Raw genomic sequence first — 15,886 nt, forward strand, 5'->3', positions numbered from 1 at the left:
TGATCATCGTCCGAGTGCCAGAGAAGGACTCTAAGCTAAACTGCGCACTATGGTCCTCCGAACATTTAGGGGGAATAGTCCTCCGTAAATTTAGAGGGTTGGTGTCAGGCCCTGCAAGCCAACCGTAAAAACACATCAGCACAGGAACGTCAACGAGAGAATACGGACCGGAACAATCGGCAAAGACCACAGCGACGGAAATGAACTAACGTTTGGAAACTCGGTACGTGGAACTGCAAATCTCTCAACTTCATCGGAAGCACATGCATACTCTCCGATGTACCGAAGATCTGCGGTTTCGACATCATAGCGCTGCAGGAGATGTGCTGGACAGGTTCGATGGTGCGAACGTTTAGAGATTATCATACCAGAGCTGCGGCAACACACGTGAGCTGGGAACAGCTTTTATAGTGATGGGTGATATGCAAAGGCGCATGATCGGGTGATGGCCAATAAACGAAAGAATGTGCAAGTTGAGGCTCAAAGGCCGGTTCTTCAACTTCAGCATCATAAGCGTGCATAGCCCACACTCCGGAAGCACTGATGATGACAAGGACGCATTTTACGCGCAGCTCAAACGCGAGTACGACCGCTGCCCAAGCCACGACGTCAAGATCATCATAGGTGATTTGAACGCTCAGGTTGGCCAGGAGGAGGAGTCCAGGGCGACGATTGAAAAGTTCAGCGCCCACCGGCTGACGAACGAGATCGGCCTACGACTGATAGATTTTGCCGCCTCCAAGAATATGGCCATTCGTAGAACCTATTTCTAGCACAGCCTCCCGTATCGGAACACCTGGAGATCACCTCTGTAGACAGAATCGCAAATCGACCACATTTTGATCGACGGACGGCACTTCTCCGACATAACCGACGTCAGAACCTATCGTGGCGCTAACATTGACTCCGACCACTGGTGATGGTGAACCTGCGCCCAAAACTATCCGTCATCAACGATTTACGGTACCGACGCCCACCTCGGTACAATCTAGCGCGTCTGAAACAACCAGATATCGCCAATGCGTACACGCAGCATCTTGAGACAGCGTTTCCGGATGAGGGCGAACTCGATATGGCCCCTCTTGAGGACTGCTGGAGAACAGTCAAAGCAGCCATTAACGACGCTGCTGAAAGCATTGTTGGATATGTGGAACGGAGCTCAAGAAACGATTGGTTCGACGAAGAGTGCCAGGAGGTTTTAGAGGAGAAGAATGCAGCGCGGGCTGCAATGCTGCAGCATGGTACGCGACAAAACGTGGAACGATACAGGCTGAAGTGGAAACAGTAAACCCGCCTATTCCGGGACAAAAAAGCGCCAACTGGAAGAGGTAAAATGCCAAGATATGGAGTTGCTGTACCGTTCTCAAGAAACGAGGAAGTTCTATCAGAAGCTCAACACATCCCGCAAAGGCTTCGTGCCGCGAGCTGGAATGTGCCGGGATAAGGATGGGAGCATCTTAACGGACGGACGCGAGTTGATCGAAAGGTGGAAGCAGCACTACGATGAACACCTGAATGGCGTAGATAATGCAGGCACAGATGGTCAGGACAGCGAAGGCGATGGCTACGTCAGCACAGCGGACAATGGAAGCCAACCAGCTCCAACGATGGGGGCAGTTAAGGATGCCATTCAACAGCTTAAGAACAACAAGGCCGCTGGCAAGGATGGTATCGGAGCCGAACTCATCAAGATGGGTCCGGACTAAATGGCCGCTTGTCTGCATCAGCTAATAGTCAAAATCTGGGAAACAGAACAGCTACCGGAGGAGCGGAAGCAAGGCGTTATATGCCCTATCTACAAAAAGGGCGACAAACTGGAGTGTGAGAATTATCGTGCAATCACCATCCTGAACGCCGCCTTCAAAGTGCTATCCCAGATTCTCTTCCGTCGTCTATCACCTATAGCAAACGAGTTCGTGGAATCAAGCAGGTTTCATCGACGGCCGCTTGACAACGGACCAGATCTTTTCCGTGCGGTAAATCCTCCAGAAATGCCGTGAGTATCAGGTCCCTACGCACCATTTGTTCATCGATTTCAAGGCGTCATACGATAATATCAACCGCGTAGAGCTATGGAAAATCATGGACGATTACAGCTTTCCCGGGAAGCTCACAAGATTGATCAGAGCAACGATGGACGGTGTGAAAAACTATTTATTGATCTATTTATTTTACTTCGTCTTCAGCATTGCTGTACAGACTGTATTGGTCTTAATCTAATGCAATAATCTTATTTTAGCTTTAAACTTATTTCTACTCACATCAAAGTCAAAAACATCAACATTTAACAAATTAAAACATCTTTCCATCGGGTGATTTTGTCCAAATACCGTACGATGTCTTGCGGTCCAGAACAACGAACGTGGGCGGGATCTCCGAGCCAGAACGAAAAAATTCGCTTGTTGCAGAAGATCAGGGCAATCAATCCGATTCGTCAAGACATCGAAAGCAAACATTCTTTGGAGAAATACACGACGTGTTCGCAGAGGCTCAAGCTTGATTAGTTCACAGCGGTTCTCGTAAGGAAGCAGTTTGAACGGATCGTTCCATGGTAGTCTCCGTAACGCAAACCGAATGAAACAACGTTGCACCCTTTCTATGCGAGAAATATGCATTTCTTGATATGGTGCCCAGATTTGAACAGCATATTCGAGAAGGTTGCGAACGATTGCGCAGTAAACGGTCTTCAGAGTATACACATCTTGAAACTCGGATGCATTACGACGAATGAAACCCAACATAGCGAAAGCTTTCGTTGTTGTCTTTGAGGTCCATTATCACTCCCAGGTCTTTTATCGACGTTACACGTTCAAAGCTTTGCACTTCAGCGCATTTATTTCCATCCCGTTCATTACGCACCAGCGTGCTACAGCGTCGATGTCTTGCTGAAGAGCAGCACAGTCGACCATGGAACTGATGATACGGTATAATTTCAAATCGTCTGCGCACATAAGGTGCTTCGAATTCAGTCGATGACTCAAGTCGTTGATGAACAAAATGAAAATCAAAGGACCGAGGTGGCTACCTTACGGCACGCCAGACGGAGTAGCGAAACTAGTTGATTTGGTGGATCGTAGATTAACAAAGGCGGTTCTGTCTCGTAGATATGATCGTAGCCACTTGACCAACCAGTCGGGAAACTCTAGCCGCTCAAGTTTATGCATAGCTAACTCATGAGGTTCCTTATCGAAAGCTTTGGAAAAATCTACGTAAACGCCATCCACTTGGCAACGTTTTTCCAAGCTAGAGTTCACAGCACTAGCGTACACCATGAGGTTAGTAGCTGTTGACCGATTCTTCACGAAGCCGTGCTGATATTGCGATATTACTGGCGTAGCCGCAGCGTACATTCTACTGTGAACTAAGAGTACCAGTGTCTTAGCTAAGCAACAGAGAATCGAGATGGGTCTATAGTTTTTCACGTCATGGATATTTTCGGCTTTGTGAATGGGCGTTATGGCAGCAACTTTCCAAGCAGCCGGTAAGACAGCTTCCGACAACGACAGGTTGAACAACCGACAAACAGGTGGTCCAAGTACTTCAGCGCAACGTTGAATGAAGACCGGAGGGAGTTTATCAGTTTTAGGACCCTTGGAGGGATCGACAGAGTTGAGAGCACTTACGAATTCTGCCACGGCAAACGTTGGAAACGGTAAATGTATGTCGAAAGACAGCAGGGAATTCAGCATCTCATGCGCATCCGGTGGAGTTTCAACGTTATAAACGGATTTGAAATAATCGGCGAAAAGTTCGACAGACCCTTCGATGTCGTAACTTAATGAGTTGCCGTACGACATTTCGGATGGGATTGCCTGCGCATCTTTCCTGCTTTTGAAAAATCGCCAAAAAGAGGAAGGATTGGCCTTGACCTCATCTTGAATACGAAAAATATACCCACGGAACGAAGAAGACACGCTTTCGTTGTATTCAGATTCAAGACTACGGAGAAAACTCTTGTTTTCTTCAGTGCGATGGCGTAAGAAGCGGTGGTGAGCTTTGCGAAGAACGTTTCTTTGGTGTCGAAGATCCGAATTCCACCATGGCTGATAGTTCAACCGCTGAGGATTAGTTCTGCGGAGCGGAGTGTGTCTGGTAATGATTCCGAATACCAATGTGTAGAAAGTATCGACCGCTTCGTTGATATTTGCTACGTTGAAGATTTCATCCCAGTTCAACAGATGTAGATCTTCATAGTTACATCGCCGAAAATCAAAATCTTGGCCTACTGCAACGTCTGGATTCTCGCTGGCACTGCGCGTGGCAAGGCGTAGCACAAACGGTTTATGATGACGGCCAGTTGGTAAAATAGCTGATGGCGCTTCAAGTAGTTCAACCTCACTACTGTTTACAAAATCCAAGTCGAGCAATCTGCCGTTGGGATTACGCACGTTACAAATCTGCTGTAGTCCAGTAGCGATCATGTTTTCAGCAAAAGAAAACTCCTGCTCAGTCGAGGCATTCGTCGGAATGTAGGAGTTCACGTCGTCATCGTATGACCATAGTAAATGTGGCAGATTGTAGTCACCAACAATCACTACAGAATCGCCGAAACTTGTTTTGTTGATAATTTGCTCAACACAGTCGGAATGTGCGGCATATTTACCGGGATTGCTGTTGGGTCTCAAATAGATTCCATAAACATAGACGGATTTGTTCGACGAGGATACTTTTACAGCAACCTGTTCCAACGAGTCAGATCTGTCCAGCTGAACAGCCATGCTAGCAACAGACTTCTTGACAGCGATGAGTGTTCCCCCTCCTCTTTGGAAACGACTAGTCATACTGCTTCGGTCGCATCGATAGATGTTATAGTCAGACGACAGTTCAGTGTTCCTCACATCCCTGCGAGATTCTACCCCATTACCCCGAATCCCATCACCCCGAATGCCATTAACCCGAACGCCATTACCCCGAATTCCAAAACCCCGAACGACCCATCACCCCGAAAAAAATTCCCCCGAATTCCAATATCGTGGGGAAATGTGATCAACATGGTCATGTCAAGATAATCGTAAATTCGGGGAAATAGCATTCGGGGTGATGGAATTCGGGGTAATGGTACATTCGGGGTAATGGAATTCAGGGTGATGGCAATCGGGGAAATGATATTCGGGGTAATGGGGTAGAATCCCCTGCGAAGCCACGTTTCCGTCAGCACAAGAAGCGGTCAGTAAGTGAAAATCGTTAGTTTTCGTACGCATTCCGCCGACGTTTTGGTAGTAAATAGTAAGTGGAACGATAGGTGCTCTCAGGAACGGCGTAACGGTGGGCGATGGCGGAACGGGGAACGATGGCGGAATGATGTGAGGTATAGCGTGATGCACGGACGTAGCAGTTGTTGTTAACTCTTCGACTGCGTGAAGATCTCGGGCGAACACTCCAGTTCGTTCGATTCTCGGCGGGGACTACGACAGGGCGACGGACTTTCGTGCCTATTGTTCAATATTGCGCTTGAAGGTGTCATGCGGAAAGCCGGACTTAACAGTCGAGGCACGATTTTCACGAGATCCGGACAATTTGTTTGCTTCGCGGACGACATAGACATTATTGGGAGAAAATTTGAAACGGTGGCAGATTTGTTCACCCGCCTAAAACGCGAAGCAACAAAAGTCGGGCTAATGGTGAATGCGTCGAAAACAAAGTACATACATGCTGGTTGGCTGGTGTTACGATAGACAGGGATACCTTCGAGTTGGTGGACGAATTCGTCTACCTCGGATCCTTGTTGACGGCTGACAACAATGTTAGTCGGGAAATACGGAGGCGCATCATCAGCGGAAGTCGTGCCTGCTATGGTCTCCAGAAGAAGCTGCCGTCAAGAAAGATTCACCCCCGCACCAAATGCACGATGTACAAAACGCTTATAAGACCGGTAGTCCTCTATGGGCATGAGATGTGGACTATGCTCGAAGAGAACTTGCAAGCTCTTAGGGTTTTCGAACGCCAAGTGCTAATGACGATCTTCGGTGGCGTGCAGGAGAACGGCGTGTGTCGGCGAAGGATGAACCCAGTATCGTGAAGGTAGCTAAAGATGGAAAGATACGCTGGGCAGGGCATGTTGCAAGAATGCCGGACAACAACCCTGTAAAGATGGTGTTCGCTAGGCGCAGCGAGCTAGGTGGGTTAACCTGGAGAGCGTGGGTCACAGTCGAGGATGGAGAGAAGTGGCCATGAACCGAGTGAATTGGCGAAATATTGTTGGCAAGGTTTTATCAAGATAATTGATGTAAAGCCAAATAAGCCGCGAGTGTTTGATTTTAAATTTCAATTTTGAATGTATAAGCAAACTGTTATTTTTTCAGCTCTATTTTAAGGGCATTGTTTTTAATAACATCATGTTATATCTATACTGAAGTTAAGAAATATATACAATATTAATAAATAACACTCACGTTCATTTCCATACCACGTGCTTAGATGAGAGCAACAGGCTTTCCACAAGACAATTGCGTGGGCGACTTTTCACACCATCGAATTGTCCGCCGTCACTAAATCGGTTTCAAATCATTCGCAGTCGCTTGTTCCCAAGTTCTGTGGCACAATGTTACTTGATTTATTTATATCCGTGGTCAGAAAAACAACAAATAGACGTGGCATTTATCGCACTGTCAGACTAAAACAACAAAATCAGTCGCACTCAAACGCATCGTACCACACTCGGGAGCGTTTCACAATGCGTTTTCCTGCTCGTTGCTTTCCGTCTTACAGAAACGCATATTTTTCACTAGCTCTTCCTTGTTTTGTTTCCCACATCACTTTGTAGTGAGTAATAACTTCTTTCAAGCAACAGCTGTTACTTCTATCTCGACGGAGTTTTCTCCGTCGCAGCACAAAACAGCATGGCAGTTGTAATTCCCACCAATAAAACTAATCTGACAGGTTTAACAAGCACTTCATTTGAACACTTGAACAGTTCACAAGCACCGAAATCAGAACCGATTAAACTCAGCTGGAAACTCGTGGCACTTATACGCAGTTTAAGACGATTGTATTAGTGAAAAGTTATCACACTCACTTTTTATAAAACACAAACCAAAACCACGATGAATTGAAATTAAATTTCCCAACAGTCCGTTTGCTCCTCTTCTTCTTAACTTTTTGCATCAATTCATCTTCGAACAATATTGATCCGGATATGACCTCAAGTAACAACCGTTGTAACTATTTTCCCAGCCGTGTCACACGAAAAGCAGTCACGTTTGCGCCGGGCAAAGTCATTCACGCAACTGAGACGGAACCCCTTCGGAAGATCTCTCTGATGCAGTGGTTTTTCACACTCCGCAGGAACATGATTATTTCTTGAGCACCCGAGCTCATTCTCGTAGTTTACTGAGTGAAATGAATCACGTTTGAAGGAACTTTTCTGTGCTTTTTGGTGAATTTACTCTCATACCAAAATATTCAAGATTCAACCCTGGATTTGTTCTGGGCTATTTGAAAGAAGTGCAGGGTAAATGTATTGATATTGGCCAAATGTATTGACATAATGGTTCCTTATTTCACCATACGTGATGTTTTCAATTTTTTTCTTATCATTCTGTGTGTTTTGTTAGTTTAAAATCAAATCAATCTTGATGTTAAAACATTGAAAAATATTCAAAAAGGGAAAGTTTTCGAGAAAACACATATGGCTAAATAGGGAACCACAATAGCCATAACTGTTTATTATTAGTGTATTATTTAGTATTAACTGATCAATCTAAATTTTGAATTCTTTGGAGATCATTCGATGAAAAAAGAGAGCAGTTGAAAATCTATAAAATAATAATTCAGGTCATCGTGCAAAACTTTGGGATCATCCCTCAATATGGTTTATCGTCCAAAAATTATCCATGTTTTCTTAGTGTATATTTCCAAAGAGGCCACATCTTCAAAAAAATAATTCAAAATATGTTTTTTTTGCAATCCCATTGTAGGTATACAATCCTAGTTTTCATCGAGAAAATGAACGAAATATTGGCCTACTTTTGCTATCAAAAGAATCAGTTCTGAAAATTGCTACTTTTCAGTACTCATTTCGGTGCTGAAAAGTAGAACTTTTCAGAACTGTTCCAAATATCTGAGTCTATCTAGTCGCGATCCCTCTGTGTCTAAAAATTTCTCAGTATTTTGCTACGTTTTCGTCTTTGGTTGGGTGGTGCGGATCCGATTCCAAGAACATTTATTTGGAAGCGAAATATTCGGCGGGCGCTGACGATGCTGAACTTGTTGCAAAACTCGGCGAGCCTAGTTGGATAAATGGACGACTCGTGCAAAAAAAAAATCATCATTTTGCAACGCGAGACAAATTTTTAAATTTTCGAACACCAAATCGAAGCAGCCTCTAGCCCAGGCTTTTTGATTCAAGTGAGGAATCAAAGAGTGCCAACTATCGTGATCAGTTGTTCCGATTTTGTAGGAGATCTCCAACTTCTTTAGGGAAACAAAAGTTACCTTCCAAGTCGTAAAGATCGAAGAGAGCCGCGTTTTGCCGGAAGCTCTCAAATATCGCGAACTTCTTCTCAAACATCTTCTCTTGAACAAGCACAATTTTTTTACTTATGATGACAAAACTGAACGTTTGTTCAAGGTCGTCTTGAAAAGCCTTTCAAGTGGCTATACATCACCTGAGGAGATTAAAAATGGAATAAATTATTTACTTAGATTTTCCCAGTTCTAGTTATCATTATAAAGCGAAGTATGCACTTCAACAGAAAAGTAATCTCCTATCTCGATGCGTGGAAAATTTCTGGCAAGAAGTGGTCTACAAAAGCATTTTTTTTTCATCGCAGTACGCAATTGAAAAGAAATGTAATTTCAAATGGAGCTTACTGTAGAAAATTTCTTGACCATTTCTTCCGTAGAAATTTTTACTTTTCTTGAGCGAAACAGCATACTTAGCTTTAGCTTAAAAAAGTAAACTTAATCTGGCATGCGTCTGTAAGGGCTTCATCAAGAAAATTATTTAGTCCACTTTAACAAAACTGATCTAAATAATATTAGAGCATTAGAAAAGGCAAACATCTGTTCAAAGCCCGTGTGATATGGGAATATTTCCAGAAATCTGGAGTAAATTTCCTGAACCCCATTCAGTGCCGTCGAGGACAAAAGTGGAGTCATTCCAGACAACCAGAAGTCGCATAACAGTTTACGAGCAAAGTCGTTTATTTGTACAAACTGCATCAGCCCCACACTACATGGTGGATGAAATCGTTTGATCGATGAGTTTCCTCGCATAAAACGCTATTTTATGAGTTCATATGTACGTTCTATTTCGTCCCGTATACTCGTACAAAGTAAGGTGTCGGCCAGAGTAGACACGTCATTCGAAGCGACGCGAAAATTTCCTGAGAAGGAATAACAATTATTAATAATGAAATGTCAAACTCCAAAGGATTTTCGCGTCGCTTCGCGTGACGCGTCTACCCTGGCCGACACCTAAGTCGGATCAATCCGTAGCAGCTGTCAAATAAACTTTGTTATCATAAATTAAGTCACATAAGAGTACAGACTAATTCGCAAGAAAATCTACACAATCGCATTGCATGTTATGTTTCATCATATAAAATATGCACGCATATCGCCTCCACTTTTGTACGTATAAGGCCTTTTCGCGATATCTTATACGTGAAACTTTGAACATATAAGCATCGCATAACGCAAAAGGTGATTTGGTTATACGTACATTCTGGTTGTCTGGGATGGTACCACATAGTTTGTATGCGAAAATTACGGGGGCCATCATAAGTCTAACTGATCGTGGCATAATGACAAACAAGCAGACGTCATCCCGCGTTTCTAATTTGTAACGTACCCCTAAAGTTATGTATCTTTGATATTAGACATATCAACATACGGAGAGAAAATTGGGAACAAAATTTAATTATAAAATAAATACATCGAGATCAGGAGGATATCGGGATATCGAGTGGGAAATTGTATGCAGAATAAAGGGACCAAAATAATCATCGACATAGGGAGAGAAATCAAGATGTAGAACATCGAGTTGTGAAGAGTCTACTGTAACTCGATATCTCCACTAGTCGATGTCACGTGAGAGGTAGATTTTTCTCCATAACTCGATATTTGTTTTAAAATCTGTCTTATTCGGGAAACTTGGACTAATTATTTTTTGGAGGTGAATAAATACTAGCAAGTTGTTACAAGAGTTGAAAAGGAGCTGTCCAATAATCACGTAAGGGTTCATGGGGGGAGGGGGTTCTGAGATTTCTTACACGTCACACAATTTATTTTTAATTTTCATACAAAAATCTTACCATGGGGGAAAGGATGTAAAAATCCTCGAGAATGGCCTAACGTAATTAATGGACCGCCCTAAGCATAAAGATAAAAAAAATGTTGTCAGTAAAACTAACGTGATTTTTCAAGCATTTCAAAAAAATAAATTTGGAGCGTAAAAAGAGGTGTCGTAAAAAGAGGTTTGGCTGTATATTGGACATGGTACACTTCCCCGCACTTTTAAATGAGATGGGGTAAGTGGATCAAGTATTATTATCATATATTGACAGACCGCTTACTCAGTAGAAACATTAACCTAAGAATGCTAAAGTCGCTGCTGTTCGCGTTACCAACATCTAGTTTGCCACGAGCTGATAGCGTGAGTACCGGGCCTCAAAATGTCAAAATAATTCAAAAAACTAAAACAACGACATGGTATTGAACAAACAAGGAAAACCCATAATTTCAGGTAATAATAATTAGAATCAGTTTTGTGACAACAGCGCCACTAGCGTTCTACTACTAATATTTCTATTGCATACGCAAATTTGAATAAGTTTCTATATCTTCAATTATAACGTTTTTCATTTTCAGCTTAAATTTGTCAAATATACCAGAGAAAATTTTAATTAATCCACCTTTAAGGTGAAAGTTCATTGAGCACGTAAACACCCACTCGAGCCACCCGCTAAAGCACCCTCCCGAGCCACCTAACAAGGCGGAGCACAATGTTATGTGCGTCAGCCATAAATAAATCATCATGTTCCATGTATACCTCCACCCACAGAAGTATGTAGGCAGTATTACTTGAACACGTTCCATACAACGGTATTATTGTCGATATGAATTCATCAACAAGCTTCATAAAAGCTCAATATCACAATTTATTTCATTTGGTAGTGAAAACATGTTTTTTGACCAAAGTTATAAGCATTTTTCACACCATGCGTGTGTTGTTTACTTTTTTGGCAGTTTTCTCCTCTCTTCTCTCGCATCTCACGGATGGAGAAAGTTGCCATCAGTATGTTTTTGAATTCTACAGCCAATTGTACTGTATAACATATAATATTCATTTTTGATGTTTAATTGCGTCGTACATTGTTTCACTAACGCATAAAAATGTTTTACAACACTTGTGGCATTGCATACACGTTTTGAGTGTTTTGAAATTGTAGATTACGAGGTTGAATCAAGCGTATGAATATCCTAACAATTTTAATTCCAAACATAAAAACTGACATCACTTCCAATCAACGAGAGCTGTGCCTCCCATTCATAAACAATGTTGGCTCAGTAAATTCGCGTTCCGGTTTTGTTTTTCGAGCACAAATCGATAAATTTAAGTGATTGATTGCTTCGAGGAGCACGGCGCGAAGAAAGTTTAAGTGTTTCAACTATCGCATCAGATTTTTGAATAGCTACGGTGAGTAGAAAAACTATTGAAAGTGAGTTTTAGAACGGGTACCGAAAAGCCAACATACAACAACACGGTGCGCGAAGATGAAGTCATTCGGTAGTGAGTGATATTTTACAACACAAATCACAGCAATAACTACGTGTTTGCATTCAAAGACTGGTAATTTGTGAAAAACACATAGAGCTTAGTGACATTTGAACACACGTAGACTAGCATACGCTCGTCATACACAGTTTGTTTATGTTTTCCTCAAAGAAACTTGCACACGCTTTCCAGACTCATCAAAATGCATATGGAAATATTACCCAATTTGAAAAATTTATACACGGATTCTGGGTGTTTTTCGAGACAGAGTGCATGTTGTTTTCCTCTAAGGTTCACAACTACATCTACACTAGGGCACCCATACCATCGGGCGTAAAAACCACTATGGAATGCTTTCAGTTAAGAAACCACCTCTCTACAGTAAGGTAAGTAACTTCAAATAATAATTTTTTGTGATCGCTCTCCAAAACACTGTGAGAAGCGTCGGAGGAGGGAGTGGAAAGTGAAGGGGGAAATAAGGTGCCATATTAAAGGCCATTTTGGTACTCATGGAGATATGTCCTTAAGATTATTAAAGTCTTTGTAGTGTAAAAAAATAAAATTTTTAGTTGTTTATCTAAACTGAAATGCAAAAGAGCAATTAAAAACATATTATCGTATGTTATTTGACCTTATCAATTGTTCTAAACAGATGATACAAATATATTCATGAATAGAATAAAAATATTTCTGTTCGTTTAACAAAAGCAAATTTAACTAATATTTTAAACTACGAGTGTCTTTTGAAAACACCGTACTACAATACTTTTGAATAACTTATGTGTATAAAATGGATGATTTTTTTTTCCAAAATATTCTAGTTACAGTATTTGTTTTCGTCCGAGTTCGTGTAAATTAATGTACAAATATTTTATGCATAAAAATCTGTATTTTGCCTTAAAATATGTAAAATACAGATTTTTTTATATTTTAAAGCTATCAAAATATAAAACACGGCACTTATAATAAAAAAAAAATCATTCTGACTATACATAATTACATACCATTTGTTTTGAGAATAGATTTAATTTCATTGGTGATCCACTTACCACCATGGTGGGGCAAGTGGATCATTTGGCGCAAATTTTCAAGTCCCTGAATACATAATAATAAGAAAATCTAAACGAATTACGATTTGAAGTATATGTAACGGTGAAGCCCCCCGTTTGGATAACGCTGCAATGAATACGCGACAAATGTCAAAAAAATGAAATGTCATCTAGACGTCAGGCTGTCATAGCGATGATTTGCAGATTAGAAGATCTAAAGCTACAATTTCTCCTCTATAAAAAGTTTAAAGTATTATTATAATTTGAATTATCTAAAACTTGAACTAGCTCCATCAATTTGTGAATTTCTTAATTTCTAGTATTGATTTAGAATGATCTCGTGCGGAACGAATAATAAGGTGAACTATATAGAGGCAAACATATGCTCCTAGTTGTAATACATTTAGTATACGTTCCTTTGTTCTATGGTTTTCAGTAGTTAAACACTCTCCGCGCATAGCAAGTCAGTAATCACTCTACTAAGTTACTGAACCAAACATTGACGGCTTAGTTTGTCATATCGTGATAGACGGCTAAGGTGAGGATTGAAATGACAATCGAAATGACTGTTCTAACCTCTACTCTAAACGCTAGGTCAAGTAAGATTACACCAGGGTTTGCGTGCGTGACAGGATCCATATAGAAAATAAGGGTATTCACCGAAATTGTATGAACATTTGTAAAACATTATATATGAGATCACTAATAATAAAATCTAATTTTAGCTTAAAGCTGTATCCACAACCAAAGCGGTCCGCTTTCTTAAGATTTGGAAATTCCCTGTCCACAGTATATTAGTCCCTCATTAGTTATCCACAGAAAAAAGTTGCAATTTCATTATTCATGTGAGCTGTACATAAAGATGAAGTTAACCATTGCTTTTTCTGTAACCATTTACCCCATGGTACCTTATCGAAAGTAAACTTGATGTTAACATTTCTTTACAAACAAAACTTGATATTGTCAATACTCTTGAAACTTTAACATTCCATTGTTGATGCCAGGAGCATGACAATAAAAAAAAGAAAAAAAAAAAGAATAAGGTCGTGGTTTTAAACGTTGATCTTGAACTCTTGATCCGTCTCAACCCGTAGGCTACGGGGCTGACATACAAAATTCAAATTGCTCGTATTTGAGCATAACTCAATATTTTTAATGACATTTTCACTATTAGTTGTAGTTCCATGAGTAATGGAAAAGTATACATTCGGAGTATGCTTGACAAAGTTATTCCAGAACATCTCTGGAATCACAGAAACTTCCTTTTAGAACTCATTTATCTTTTGGAAACTAAATGTTTTCATACAAAAAGGGTACAGACCAGTTATTTGTAATGAGCTACGATGCACCAGGGAATTTAGAAATGTCTAATTATTTTAAGCGGTTTCATAAATTATGTTATGCGAGTAATATCTAAGTTTAGTGCTTTAAACAACTCATCAAGCCTAAATAGACATGTCCACAAACTTTGAAAAGATATTGGATATTGGAAGTCATCCGAATCGTCCTGGTGTTCAGGTCCTTTTAATCTATGAAATCTACTACAGTCTATACTGTGAAACATTCTCATTCCATACCTATAAAGCTTCATATGGCTAGGAAATTGTACTACTATGAAGAATGCTAATCTTAATGTCTTCAGTACACACTGAAGTAGTGGGCAAAATTTTCGGTATACAGCTTAACTTATTAATCAAACAAGATGTTTTAATATATCCATAATATATCATATATTATATATCAATCATATATATCATCCATTATAGGCTCAAAAAAAATGTTTATGGGCTTATTGGTTGTAGTATGATTTTTAAATTTCCCTGAAGACAAGATTTACAATATCTACAATGTAGACTGAAAAGATACAAACTTGAAATAGCACATGAGTTTCTGACAAGCCTGGAAATGTCGATAAAGCAATTACTCAACTTTACTAAATTATACTTATTAACTCTCTAGCTTACTCTTTCTTTCACTAACTCATACATTTTCTCACCATTTCAAATACAGAAAATTTTGCTTTCCACCCTAAAGTATAAAATCATATTTCCTCACTTCTCCACATGTGGCTCCGCTTGGCTTAAGTCACTTTAGCCTTCATGAAGTGCTTCAACATAGTCTTAATCCTCTACATTCGGTACCACATATACGTAAGAATGGTCTTCAGTAAGTTTAGCACATAATAGATCACCAGTATCAGTTGGACTGTTATGCGGAGAAATTCACCCAAAACCCCGTATATTTTGGCATAACAGTTCCACTTTGAATTTCGTAGCAACATTTACTTTTATACTTCATACAAACTCTTGATTCTAGTGAACACGCTATACTTCGTACTATTGCAACAATTTCATTTAGATTTATCACAAACCTGGGCTATACGACACATGAATGGTATATAATCTTAGAACGCATTTTTGTTGGTTGCATACATATTTTCGAACATGGGACAATTATGCGTATAACGGCAGTACACTTTCCGAGCCATACGAAGCTTTATGGATAGGCATAAGAATGTTTCACGAGGATTGGTTGAGTATAGGCTGTAGTAGACTTGGTAGATCAAAAGGACCTGAACTCCAGGACGATTCGGATGACTTCCAATATCCAATATCTTTTCAACGTTTGTGGACACGTTTGTTAAGGCTTAATGAGTTGTTTAAAGCACTAAACTTACACATTACTCGCATAAAATAAATTATGAACCTGTGTAGATCATGGTCAAAACTTCATCATTTTCTGGGCTTCGTGGCTTCGTGGTTAGTGTCACCAAGGCATTCAGCCGCATCGTGCTAAGGAGTGTGGGTTCGATTCCCGCTTCAGTCCGGTAAACTTTTCGTCAGAAATGTATTTCGACTGTGCCACTGGGCGTTGCATGCTAGTCCGTTGTCTAGTGTGGTGCTTCCTTCAAAGGACATAATCGTCCACTGGAAGCATTAACATGTCGGTGTCTTTTTTAAAAAAATGAAAAAAAGGCCTTAGCATTATTCTAGGTTATTTTAAATCCCCTGGTGCATCGAAAGATATTACAAATAACTGGTCTGTACCCTTTTTGTATGAAAACATTTAGTTTCCAAATGCTAAATGAGTTCTAAAAGGAATTTTCGGTGATTTTCAC

The 15,886-nt window shown here is 40.6% G+C and overlaps 1 protein-coding gene across 4 annotated transcripts in view; it reads right to left on the minus strand.

The window, feature by feature from the left end:
* The window catches only part of LOC5572977 (FH1/FH2 domain-containing protein 1), a 467,818-nt gene extending 460,603 nt beyond the window's left edge, over nucleotides 1-7,215 (minus strand). For all 4 annotated transcript variants that reach the window (XM_021842727.1, XM_021842725.1, XM_021842726.1 and 1 more), the window contains exon 1: nucleotides 6,393-7,215. The gene's annotated coding sequence lies outside the window, so the exon portion shown is untranslated. The remainder of the gene's footprint in view (nucleotides 1-6,392) is intronic.
* Between the last annotated feature and the right edge of the window lie 8,671 nt (nucleotides 7,216-15,886).

Source organism: Aedes aegypti, chromosome 2, assembly GCF_002204515.2.
Source record: "Aedes aegypti strain LVP_AGWG chromosome 2, AaegL5.0 Primary Assembly, whole genome shotgun sequence".
In the NCBI taxonomy this organism is placed as follows: domain Eukaryota; kingdom Metazoa; phylum Arthropoda; class Insecta; order Diptera; family Culicidae; genus Aedes; species Aedes aegypti.